Source organism: Ammospiza nelsoni, chromosome 11 (genome assembly GCF_027579445.1).
Source record: "Ammospiza nelsoni isolate bAmmNel1 chromosome 11, bAmmNel1.pri, whole genome shotgun sequence".
Classification (NCBI taxonomy): domain Eukaryota; kingdom Metazoa; phylum Chordata; class Aves; order Passeriformes; family Passerellidae; genus Ammospiza; species Ammospiza nelsoni.
Window position 1 is genome coordinate 12,589,977 of NC_080643.1, and position 12,592 is coordinate 12,602,568.

The 12,592-nt window shown below is 40.4% G+C and overlaps 1 protein-coding gene across 1 annotated transcript in view; it reads left to right on the forward strand.

Annotated features, from left to right (window-relative positions):
• Positions 1-396: 396 nt before the first annotated feature.
• The window catches only part of ERC2 (ELKS/RAB6-interacting/CAST family member 2), a 353,494-nt gene continuing 341,298 nt past the window's right edge, over positions 397-12,592 (forward strand). The window contains exons 1-2 of the mRNA XM_059480170.1: positions 397-598; positions 1,868-1,945. The gene's annotated coding sequence lies outside the window, so the exon portion shown is untranslated. The remainder of the gene's footprint in view (positions 599-1,867; positions 1,946-12,592) is intronic.

Genomic DNA, 12,592 nt, shown 5'->3' on the forward strand with positions numbered 1-12,592 from the left:
TTGTGAACCTTTGTGGGAGCTGGAGTTGCCATCCATGGTCAGGTGTTTTGTATTTCTGGTTATTCAGTTGGACACTCAACAGAATCCACAAGGAGCACAAAAGAAGAAAGCAGCTGTAGGCTCAGTGTCACTTTCAAAGCAGCCATACAGGGCTACTGGTTTTATTATTTTCACATGATTCCTGAATTTGGTTATCTAATAGGGCCATGCTCACTGTAAAAATTTGCTTCCATTGGGGACTGCTGTAGTGGATATAGTTTAGCTCCCCTAGCTCAGGTAATTTTGTTCTGCTCCAGTCCTTCCCTCCCACCACGTGCATGTGATTAAGGCAGTGCCTCAGGCTTCAGTACTCAGCTGCTTAAAATTGGAGGAGATTGTGCTGCCAATAAAAGGTTCCCTCACTGAATAACTGCCCTGTAGCTCTGCTGGGAAAAGGTGATGGGTAGTGGTGAATAGTCCTGCAGTTCCAGTGTCTGTATGTGCTAGGTGTGCTGTGGAGGTTGAGATCTAAGTGGGGAAGGAGATGTGTTTTCTGCAGCTTGAGAAGTGAGAGGAGAACCTCAGCTGCCTTCAGATGAAGTGCCTCTTGCTGACACTTGTAAGTAAAATTTTAGTATCTGGATTTACTTTTCAGGAGTGAGGTTGGCATTTGAAAGCTTAATTCTTACTGAAAAGTCAGTTGGACATTAGCTCTGAAATGATTAAACAAAACCCAAACCAGCATCTGAGAGTTTGCTAGTCAGTGCTCATTTAGTAGCAATTCTCTATAACAGACATCCTGCATATTTATGTGTACAATGATGGTAGCAGTAATACTGGGTTTCCAACCAGGAAAATAAAGTGCCATTGATAAAATTTAAAATGTTAAACCTAATTCAAGATGTTTAAGCTGTCTTTGCTACATACTGTTAAAAATTCCTGGAATTTGAATTTTCCTAAGAATTATTTTTAACTCTCTGAAATATGTTGTAGAGTTGGTGCAAATGCCTATTAATAGCCTTGTTTTGAGATGTGGAAGCTGGAGATCTTCTGTGAGATGGGTATTTTTACTATTAAGTTATTTTAGTGTTTTTGCTCTACTTCTAACTATGATGGTAACAGTATCTGCCAGAGTAGCTTTATTTCTATCCTGAATAGATATAGGCTGTGCAGTACACAATAAACTGCTAAATTATGTAATTACAAATTAGTATATTTTCCTTGTTTGTTTTTGCATTATAATACATTATAAAGAATTCCTCAATGGCCTCTTGTGTGTTCAGGTACATTCAAGTAACACTTACTTTTCCATCCTTTAGAAAGCATGTGATCATGTCAATTAATAATAAATAAATTATACTAATAATTTTTAAAACCACTATAGCAGTCTTGGGTGATATGTCATGAGGAAAGCAAAAGAGAAGCTTAACATGTAGTGGAAACTGTTTTATTATTCAGTTTGACAGGTATCTGCAGGTGAGTATAGAAACTGATAGGAAAGAACAGTCCATAGTTAATGACTGATGAATGCACCTTCTCTGTGGACTTGACTGATAGGGCCTCATTCTGAAATCAACAGGAAACTAAGTTTTATTTCAATTACTTTTTTTGTTTGGAGCTTTTTGTTTATTTCGGGTCAAGTGCTTACTTGAAATCTGATCACCTCGTCATGGTAAAGGCAATGTTTTTTTTTTTGTTTTTTTTAGTTCTGTAAATTTCAGTGTAAATTAAGTTAGGGAAGCACAGAGGAATAGGGTGGGGCTATTCACAGATTCAACGACTAAAGCTGAAATAGATTTTCCTGGGTTTTTAAAGCACACACTTGCAGCTGCTTGCTAGGAATTATGCAGCAGGGACCAAGCTTCTATTTGTATTTCTGTTTTTAAAGAAATGAAGGACTAAAGAACATCCATCTTCACCAAAACATGAAAGGGAGCTGGCTGCTGTTAAAGTCTTAGTACCACAGGTGAGGAGAAAGAATTGGGAAGGATGAAGGGAGGCATGGGAATTGAAGAGAGTAAGTAACATTCTACATTATATGTTATTTTGAACTATTTATACTTAGAATAAGTAAATAGGATAGTTGTAGTAAGCATGTTTTATACTCTTCTGCTTCCAAAATCAGTGTAGTGTACATTAAGGAAGAGACTTGAAAATCTGTATTTCATATTTACTTTACTTGGTTAGGGCCTTAATGTGGGCTAATTGAAATTTAAAAAAAACCAAACAAACCACTATTAATTTCAGTGGGGTTTCCACAGCTCCTGACGTGAAAGCAGAAAGAACTGTGAATATACTGCATTTTTAAGGTAGAAAACAAATAAACTGAAGTCTGCTAGCCAAAAATCTATTTGAAGATGGAAACTGTTGACAAGTGCAAACATTAGACACTGCATCACATGGCACTTTATATTATAAATAGTTGTTTAGGTTTTACAACAGACTGCTTTCCTCTAACAGTTGGCTGACAGATATATCTAGTAGTTAATGGGAACCTCTTACAATAAATAAAAAAGAAAAAAGTGGTAGTTTACTTATATGATCTGGCTTTTTTTGTGCTTAATGGCACCCACCTGCATCATGGCACTGAGGAAAACACAGATGGTCCTGTGATTAGACTGAAATGAGAACTTTCATCAGCTGCAAAGAATTCAGCCTTAAGGACACAATTGTTATTATACTACCCTTTGGATTTGGATTCCAGCATGGTCTTGAACATAAGGAATGAATATTATTGAAGGGTTTGGATTATGTGACCCTGAGGTTCTTTGCATGGATGTTGTTTCTACTAATACAATAAGTAGATTAGCTGTAAAATTCTGATTACTTTTCCCCTCCTTCTCTTAAACTGCACATTTTTCTAACAAGTCTTTTTGAGTACAATTTGGCAAAATACTTTTTTCACACAAAGATCTGCAATGGTCTTATCCATGGTGGGTATATTCTGTTCTTTGGCACAGAATGTAGTGCTGCCAGTTCCCTGCAGAGGGTCTGCAGCTCTGGGATGGGCTGTGATGAACTCCGCTATAAAGTTCATTCAGTGACAGCAAGCTCAATTCATTGCAGTGTTGTTTCAGCCTTATGGCAGCTCTCTGTCTTCCCACAGTGATTACTCCTTGGAAAGAAGATTCTTAGGCCACTGGTGCTCTGTCAGGACACTTCTGGCTTTTGCTGGCTATCACAAGGCCCTCAGTCTTTGCCAGTGAATGAGTCACAAAAAAGATAAGGCAGAACCTGATGTTCCTTGTCTTTTCATATAGACAGGAATGGTGTGACATGTTTTTTAAAAAACTGTCAGCAGCTGACACCTCTTAGAACAAAAGTCCTGTCATCGTTAACAATACTGAGACAGAATTTGATTTAGCAATATTGAGACAGGTCTAGAAGAGGTTCTTATTTCACACTGAATCCAAATTAAGGGCTAAGCTGAAAATGGACACTTCTTGTGCTCTGAAGCATTCAGTGTAGTGACCCACATTTTATAGTGCTTATCAGTTTTCTTACAGATGCAGACTTGCTAACTCTTGAGGACTACTTTTCTTTTCAGATCAAGTGAAATTATTTGTATACAAAACCACGTCCCTTCTTGTCAATTTCTTCAGGAATAGATTTTCTGTGTCCGTATTTTTCATGGTTTTGAAACAACTTGAACAGAAATGTCTTCAAATAAGTCTGCATTTTAATCATGGTTATTCCATTACTTTGAACTCAGAAAAAATATTTGCCTTCTATTGCAATTATAGCTAGTAGGTGGGTACTGTAAGATTGTGTCCCTTTCTTAGGGAAATTCAAACCTGCTATGCTCCTGCTGGGAATGACTTTCTAGCATCTCCAAATAAATTCCTATGACAGCCTATTATTTCGGCTGGCTTTGGACAATTCAGGTACTGCAATAAAATGTTACACTAATTTTAAATACAGTTGGTTGAAATCAATTTTATTTGACATATTTTTAAACAGTAATTCCATTAAAGCTGTTGTTCTCAATGCTTTTTAATAGTGGCATTTATAGATGCCTATGTGGGCAAGACAGAAATAAAGTAGAGATTATATTAAAGCAACTACAAATCCGAAATTGTTCTTAAAATTATTGTTATGGCAATGAGATCAGGAGGAGACTGATAAAATGTTTGTGAAATTTTGTGTAGGGTAAGGTATGAAGGCGCATTGATGCTAAAGACCAAAGGTGATCACTTATAATTGTATGCAAATTGATTAAACTAAAAAGAATTGAGAAGAGGGAAAAATAGAAAAGGAACAAACCCTCTGTTCTTAGGATGCTGGTGATGTTTAGAGAAGTTTCTTTCACTCCTGTTAATAAAAAGCAATAAAATCTCAGGAATAATTTTTAATGCAGTTTGCAGTTTTCTTATGGAAAAAGCTTTCAGGCTTTGTGTAGCAGCTAATCCTGTGGTTTTTTTCTCCCCTGCATACTGTTTTTTTGAAAAATAAACACAAATAAATATGGATGTCATCTTAATTTCTTTGACACTTAAGCCCAAACACAGATTCAGATTTCTATGTTCATTCTGTTTATGTAAATACACACATGTAGCAATGGCTTTTTAGACATCATGCTCTGAAGCACCTGCCTTTGAACATTTCTGGCCTTCGGTGAACAGGGGCGAGAAAGCAATTTATCCTCTGCAGTTTTACGCAGACCTAGGTGTATTTTTAGGCTGTCTCCCAATGAGTAAGACGCTCTCAGCCGCTGGCTGGGTGGGGACTGGAACCCGCGGGCTGGCGATGAACGGCCAGGGCCCGCCGCTCGCAGGGCTCACGGGCTGCGGTGCGTGTGCTGCCGCCGCCGCTGCTGCCGCTGCTGCCCCCGGCGGCTCCGCGCCGCGCCGCTGGAGCCCCGGCTCCTCGGGAATGCTGGGAATGTTGAGTCAGGGACCGGCAGCCCAGACAGCCGGGCTCGCAGCTGACTGAGGGAGACTCGCTGAGGGACAGGGGCACACGAGCCTCCCCCGGCCGCAGCAGGTTCCTCCTCGGCAGCCCCTCGCAGGCGTTGCGCGGCTCCGGCTCGCCCTGCCGCCTCCCTCCTCCGCGCAAATGGGATGCCAGCTAAACGTGATGTTGTAAAATCCGTGTGAGGACGGAAGGCAGATGCAATGATTTGAAAGGTGAGAAGCTCGAACAAGAATATGGCTGGGATGCATGACTGTAAATTTACTGTGATTAAGGAAATGCTGGTATTGCTTTTCACAACTGTCTGGTAGCTGAATCTGGAGATGAATTTGCAGAATAGGCTTTTTATATTGCCTTGGAAATACATTGTAATAAATGGAACCAAGTGCACATCTTATTCTGGTAACAGAGTGCCTCTCCCTACAGAATCGTCAACCAGAAACCTCTCTTGCAATTTCTATTAAAAGCAGCCATAGGACTCTATTTTTTAATATGTTTTAAAAAATTTTTTTTTGGTGCCTAGTGTTTAAAAATATTATTGTTGTTGTTAAAGTTTTCTGGAATAGAATTGATGGGTTTTGGAAATTCCTAGCTTTATACTTAAATAATGGATAATGTTTGGTGTTTTAAAAACCGTGTCAGGAAAAAAAGGTGAAAGATTTCTGTTCCCTTCTAGTGGCTGGCAAATGGAAACAGACGCTAACAGAGTATTATTTTTCAGTCATGTAATTAATGAATACTTACTGGGGTCCCTCATTTATGATGCTGGGGTTCATTTATTTATTTATTTATTTTTTAAGAAAAGATCATTTTAGGCTGGATAAGTGATGAATGTGATGAAGTCCACGCCTATGTTCCCTAAGGATACAATAGATATTTTCCTGGGAGCACTACAGTAGTAATTTGATGGAAAAGGATTTTTTTTTTTTTATTAGTGTGTGATTGATTTCTAGGCGGCTACCTGCTAAGCCTTGTGATGGATGGATGGATGGGAATCTATTCCCTTAGCGGCGAATTGCTCTTCCCGTGGTGATGGACACGCCGGCCGACCAGTGGCATTGGCAGACACGAGCTCGTTGCACACGAGCGCGGCCAATAAGTGCAGCCAAGGGGAGGGCGAATCCTACTTGCCAGGGTTAGTTTTTTGGTCGGCTTTCTAAATCAGTGCTTTCACTTAGCTGTTGTCGTTCGGGATTTGTTTTTATTCCCATCCCCGGCCCTCCAGCCCCACGTGCGTGTTCAGGGCGGCCGCCTCGAACGCGGCCCCTTCCCGGCAGCCGCGCCGGGCGCAGGCCCCGCTCCGGCTCCCCCTCCTCGGAGGGCGGGGAAGGGAGGGAGGTTCCTCTCCATCAAGTCGCCTCGCCCCTGGCACTTGGTTTCCCCGTCGCCAAGCCGAGGACGGAGCGGATCCCCCGTGTCAGCCCCGCCGCCCTGCCTTCAGGGGAGATGCTGGCGATGCGCTGCCGCCCTCCTCCCTTCCTCCGTTTCCCCCTCCCCCGGGAATGGCAGAGCCCTCCTGCGGCCCTTCCCCAGCCCGGTGCGGGGGGAACATCGGGCACTGCCCTCCCAGCCTTCTGCTCGGCAGCGGGGCTGAGGGAGCCCGGCCGCCTGCCCGGCCTGGCTCCGCGCAGCGGCCGTGTCAGGGCTTCCCGTCCCCACCGGGACCTCAAACCAGTCCCTGTGCCAGGAGATTTCCTCGGACTGTTCCCGTGGAAGGGCGGGGGATGGCGAACGCTCCCACAGCTCAGGTGAAGCAAACACCAGCCATAAAACCCCTCAGCCGCAGTCCCCTCACGGTCCGTGTGCTGGAGCAGTGCATTCCCCCTTAGCTCCTTTCCCCCAGCAGAAGGAGGAAAACGGCCCCCCGCTTTTTTTTTTTTTTTTTTTTTAACGGGTCTGTTTCTGCACACAGAGTGTATAATGCTATGTCCAGGTCCCTTAAGAAATATGTTTCTGTGGGAAAAGATTTCTTAGTTTCTTGATGGAAGAAACTTGCAGTCCAAGCCTTGGCTTCGTGGGTGTAGCAATAAGGGCTGTGTGTGAAAGTGCCTCCACATCTCCTCAGTGCCTTAAAGGAAGCATTTTTACTGCTGTTATTTTTGTTTTAAAGCTCTGTGTAAAATGGCTTTCAAAAGCATCAAGGTGAGTTAGCATTTTCACTTTTCCTAGCGGAATCTGGGAGGAAGGAGAGGCTTTTTGTCCAGTGAGTGAAGGGAACATAATTTCTTCCATAGGCTCGTTGAGATAAGGGCAGTCCCTGGGGTCTATGGCTGTCCAGCTCAGGTTGAGACTACATCTCTGTACTATGGAGAAACCCCACGCTGCATTTATGACCACACCCAGGGTGGGGTAGATCTTCAAATTAGGAATTGAGAAATTTTTTGGTTACTGTTTGGATGCCTTATTATACTCATTATCCTTGCTCTTGAGGTTTGCCAGCATTTGGACAAGACTTCTCGTGGCCTCTTATCCTGTGGGTGCTTCTTCGACTCCTCCTAATCTACTGCTAGTCAAATTCTGGTGGATGGTGGTGTGAGATCCAGCATCCATGCCAGTCCCTCCTGCTGTTCCTTGCCTGCTCTGAAGGCTGAAGAAAGCTGTGGGCCTTATCCTTAGCAGCCAAATACCAAAAGAACACATACAACCATTTTGGAATGCCAAATATATGTGATACTTAGAGAATTATTTATTCAGCATGTGTTTTTGTGTAAGCATGCTCAAGGTGATATTTTTCCTTTTCCTTTAGAAAGATGATTGTTACTGACCTTTGAAGGATGACTAAGAAAAAAGAGTGGGTTGTTCACCCCTCAAAGAGGATGAGGCAACCAGCCTGTGTATCGCTTCCAAAGACCACATATGTTCTCCCACCTGTATCTCTTAGGGTGTTTATTATATTTTTATCCACTATGATGCATTTGTTTTCATCTGTTTAATTTAGTTTTTAATGCCTGGAAGATATATATATGGAGGATCTTAGTTAGATCCACCTAGGAAATGTTACTCTGATACTGGATTTTTAAAAAAAATTATTATGTGATCCTTTTTATCTGTGATATTTTATTTGTTTGGTTTAGGATTGTGTTAAAATATTTTTGTGATTTAAGTCTTAGTTTTTGAATGATCTCATATCTATTTAGGAATGATGAGCTTGCCTCAATTTACTTATATTTTGCAACACTAAGACTAGCTTACATTTTCTGTTAAGTGCTGGCAAAAGGGTAGGAGCTATTTGAAAGTAAAATGACTTTGTAAGTTCTTTTTCAGGGTCATAGTTGAAACTAAATTCTGAAAATGAACTGTGTAGTGCTGCTTCTTCTGAGTGACACTTTGACACTAAGAAAATACAAAGGCATATCAGCATAAACATCAGTTAAATATTCTGGAGTATTTTGGTTTTATTCCATTTTTAAAGATGAAAAGTAGTTTATAGAAAGAAACCATCTCTTACAGTCTTTCTGAAATGAAGTGAAATTGACTGATGTTGGTTTGTTACTGCTTGGACGTAAGATGCAAACAAATCCCCAACCTGTTTCCTTGGAAAGCAGCAGTTGACTACTTGTGGAGGTCCAAGGACTTTTCTAAGCATGGATATCCAATGTTTGTATGTCAAAATGTGGGTGTCCGATGCATTAGCATTGTGGAATTTAAATTTTGTTGTTGCTTTCTTGACAGTTGATTTCAGGGATTTTTATGATTTAGTGATGGTGGCTTTTAGATTCCCAGCTTTGGAATATCTTAAGTAGCCAGGATTTGTTTTGGGGTAATGGCAACAACTGGGAACCACATCTCCTTTCAGGGACAGTCTGTCAGGTGCTGAGCTCTGCCAAAGGAGAGAGGAGGAGCAAAGATATTTTAGCACTTCTCTGGATAAGGCTCCATTACTGCTACAGCATTTCTGTTTACTTGGAAAAAGTAAAAAAAAGTAAAAACTTGGAATTCCTTCCTAATATTAGAAATTTAGACTTGGCAATGGGCAGGTGATGTGTTGTCCCTATACTTTAAAATGAGAACAATGAGGGAGATGTGTAGAGCTGGAATTTCTGTGCTTTTAGGAGAGCAGACAAATGTGTCTAAGAGTTTGAGGTGTATGTCAGTTTCAAGTTGTGATTGGATGTGTGGGAGTCTTTAACATTTTAAATGTTTAGCAAAGCCAGAGCATTTCTGTGAATTTTAAGATTAGGTTTTGAAAGGTGATATTTGCTTTCTTGATTATCTTAAAAACTCATTCTAAGACAGTCTTGCAGACTGGCATTCACTGGAAATGTTTCAGGCTAGTTACCATGTGACTTCTTTAATGATAAATGTACTTTTTATTTGGTTAGAATACACCACTTGCAGCAAATACTGTTTGAGTTTTTTTTTTTAAATACTTCCCACTGTTTGTCCTGCTCATTATCCTATTCCTCTAACTGAAGTCACAGTGCAGATGTAGAATCTAGCGGCCAAATTCTGCAAAAATGGAAAATTGGGAGATTTTCAAGTGATTTAATGCTAAACTCTCATTGTGTGAGAAATTACATGGGACATTGAATGGCATAAAAGGATTGATGGAAAAGGTGTGTGTATATATAAATATATATTGTATAGGTTTGTGTGGGAATGATTTGCTGTAGTTTCAGGAAGTGCTGTGGAGTTGGGGTGGGAAGCACTGGAGAAAGCATTGTCTGTACTGATTGCTTAGTTGGATATAATGTGCAATTTATTTTGAAGGCAGTGAAAGCAATGTAACAAATCTCTGCCATTTCTGAATTTTACATTGGTAATGTGTGGGGCAGTTCCCTCCAAGTGAACAACTCAGATCATTTGGGATGCTGACTAATGGGACATAATCTTCTCCAGGCATTGAGAAGTTTACAGAGCACATCTTGGTCCCTTCATTCCAATTCCTTATGGAGGTTTAACATGTCTGTACTTGTGGTTACACTGTTTGGCATGTTTGGATTGTTTCATTGCAGGACTTGGAGGCCACAGTACTTGAATTCTCAGGAACTGATTTTTCTTTGAAGTCTCAGGAACTGATTTTTCTTTGTCAAATATGAGTTGAGGCCTGTTGGAAATTTTACTGCTGTCCCTTCAGTTTTCAGTGTTATCTAAACACTTTTCATGGTCGGTAAAATTAATTTACTGGTAATCTGCTCAGATATATATTTCATTATCTCTTGGCACATGCAGTGTCTGAATTACTTAATTTCTAAAACAGCACAGGTCTGTGCTATTTCTATGATGGTGAGACTTTTACTTAAACAGCTTTCTGCAGTGCATTCTTTTCCTCAAAATATATCGCTGAAATGCATTTCTTACCACTTATGTTCTTTGAACAGTTCAGATTAGTGGACAAATATGACCTGGTAAATGAAGCACAGTTCCTTTTGTTTACCTATGTGCAATAATAGTGGAAGAAATGGGTACTCTCAGGGGCTCCTCTGGAAGACAGTTTGCTGTGTACAGCAAGTTTATTTTTGATGGCTGAGTCTTGGCAGTCATGATGTACCTCAGCTTTCATTTATAGACCTCATTTCAAATCTGCTCAAGCCATTTGTTTTTCCTTAAGGAAACAGTTACAATAACATCTGTCATCAGCTTCAAATGTTAAGTCAGATGCCTGTGAGGACTTAGAAATTGCACTTGTGAACTGGTGTGATTGTGCTTAGCTGAGTGTGAGACCAAAGGGGGCAGATTGGGCCGTGCTGTGAAATTATGAGCCAGCCACCAAGTGCTTGGGGAATTCTTCCACTCTTTTGGTGAATAAATAAATAAATAAAAAGGCAATTCCTGAAGTGCAAGGTCTTCTAATGGTCCAGGATGCTGATTCTATGATGAATTGAAAGCTAATCTGCTAAATCACTTGCATTGCTTACAGAGCCTGTGAGTTCCTTGGACAGCTGTGATCTGATGTGGCTGAAGCACAGCCAGTTTTCCTTTGGCATGGTACCGAAATGTGCATGCTCTTATATCTGGGCAAAGACAACAGAGGAGGGATGTTCTACAGGTTTTTACATTGTGGTGGTTTCAAAGCAAGCTGAATGCAGAAATATGCTTCTTGTTTTGCAGTTTGAGTAGGCATACTGCTATTCCAGAATCAAATAAACGCAAACTGCAGAATGGATATTTAGGCTTGCTAAATATCCCAGTATTTAAGTATTCTAAGAAACTGCTGGAGGCTGCATAGGTAGTCTTAACAGCTGATCCTGTGACCATTTTGTTGCCTTTTTACAGAGAATGGAAGCTTTGTAGCAAAAAAGGAAAAATATAGCTTTGTCTTGCAAATGTGTAAGCCTGTGTTTAGTAACATGCATTGGAGTAGCCTTATTGAATTAAATTGAAAGTACTCCATTGTGTGGGAGTGTCTCTGTTGGTTTCTAAACCATTAAGAGTTATAAATGCATCTTAAAATTAAAAGTATGACATAATGGTAAATGACAGACTATTTTTAAGCATACTTATTGTGGAAATAGACAAATTAACAGGTCGAACTATAAACTTGGTCAATTTCCTTTGACACTATTTTCAGTTCTTAGGTTATTTTACTAAGAGGAATGTAGTTTTTATTATGCGTTTAATATATATATTACCAGCTGAGCAGCCTTTGGTTTCAAAGAATTTGTATAAATATTGGTGGCATAGAAATGACAGAACAAGTCTGGTCTTTCAGACTTTTCCTGGTAAACTTCTAGGTTTTATTAAATCATGCTTATTTTTAAGCTCTGCCTTCTCAAAAGATAATTCAGTCTATAACTGTGTTTCTGTAAGTTATTTAGTCATTCAAGTTAGGTAATGCTGGCAAAAGCGAAGCATAACTGTGCTAATAATTAGGCATAACTTTCAAGTAATCTTGAAGAATGTTGTGTACTTTTACATTCTGTTATTTTTTCCCCAAAGGAACCTATTTTAGTAAGAATTCAAGACATATGATTGTTGTTGTTTTTCTTTAATAGTTATTAAATGAAATGTACTGTTTGCCTGATTTACCAAGTGCCTTAGAATAATCCTCCACAAAATACTGGAGCTTATAAATGCAGGCTTGCATTGATAAATGAGAATTCTTATTGCGAAGGGAATAAAAGGCAAGTGAGTAACAATTGCAGGATGGAAGGCATGATGAATACAGACTAGGATGCAGAATTTAGCATACAAGACACCTACAAGGATTCAAATGTTAGGAAATGTTTCTCTGGAAAACCAAAAGCTTGCCAGGTCCTTAGAAATATCTGTGTGTCCTAGGAAGGTCATTATGGTGTGGGGAAGCTGAGAACCAAAAAACTGAGCAGGGACAAGCAGTGTTTTGGAATTTGTGTGTCTCTATCCCTTGTTGCTTGTGATTCACACCACCACCCTCCCACCCATCAATAAAAAATAGAATCCCAGTGTTAGAAGCTGCAGAGAGCAGATGGGCAGCAAAACAATGACATGGTGAGTGGGACTGGGAGCTTCAGCCAGGTCCAGCTGAGGTGCTTTACCCTGCACCTCTGGAACTCTTTACACCGCTCTTGGTGCTTTGAGGTTTAAGCAAAGGGTGACCCTAAACATCCCTGCACCTGGGGGTGGCTGTTAAATCAGAAGGGACTGGAGAGTGAGAAAGGCTCAGCACTGGCAGGTAACTTTTACAGACTGTACGTGGTTGTGTTTGCCCAGACTTGGCAGATTGGCTGCCCTATAGCTTTTTATAGAGATACAGTGTGTTCTCTGGCATAACAATTAAAAT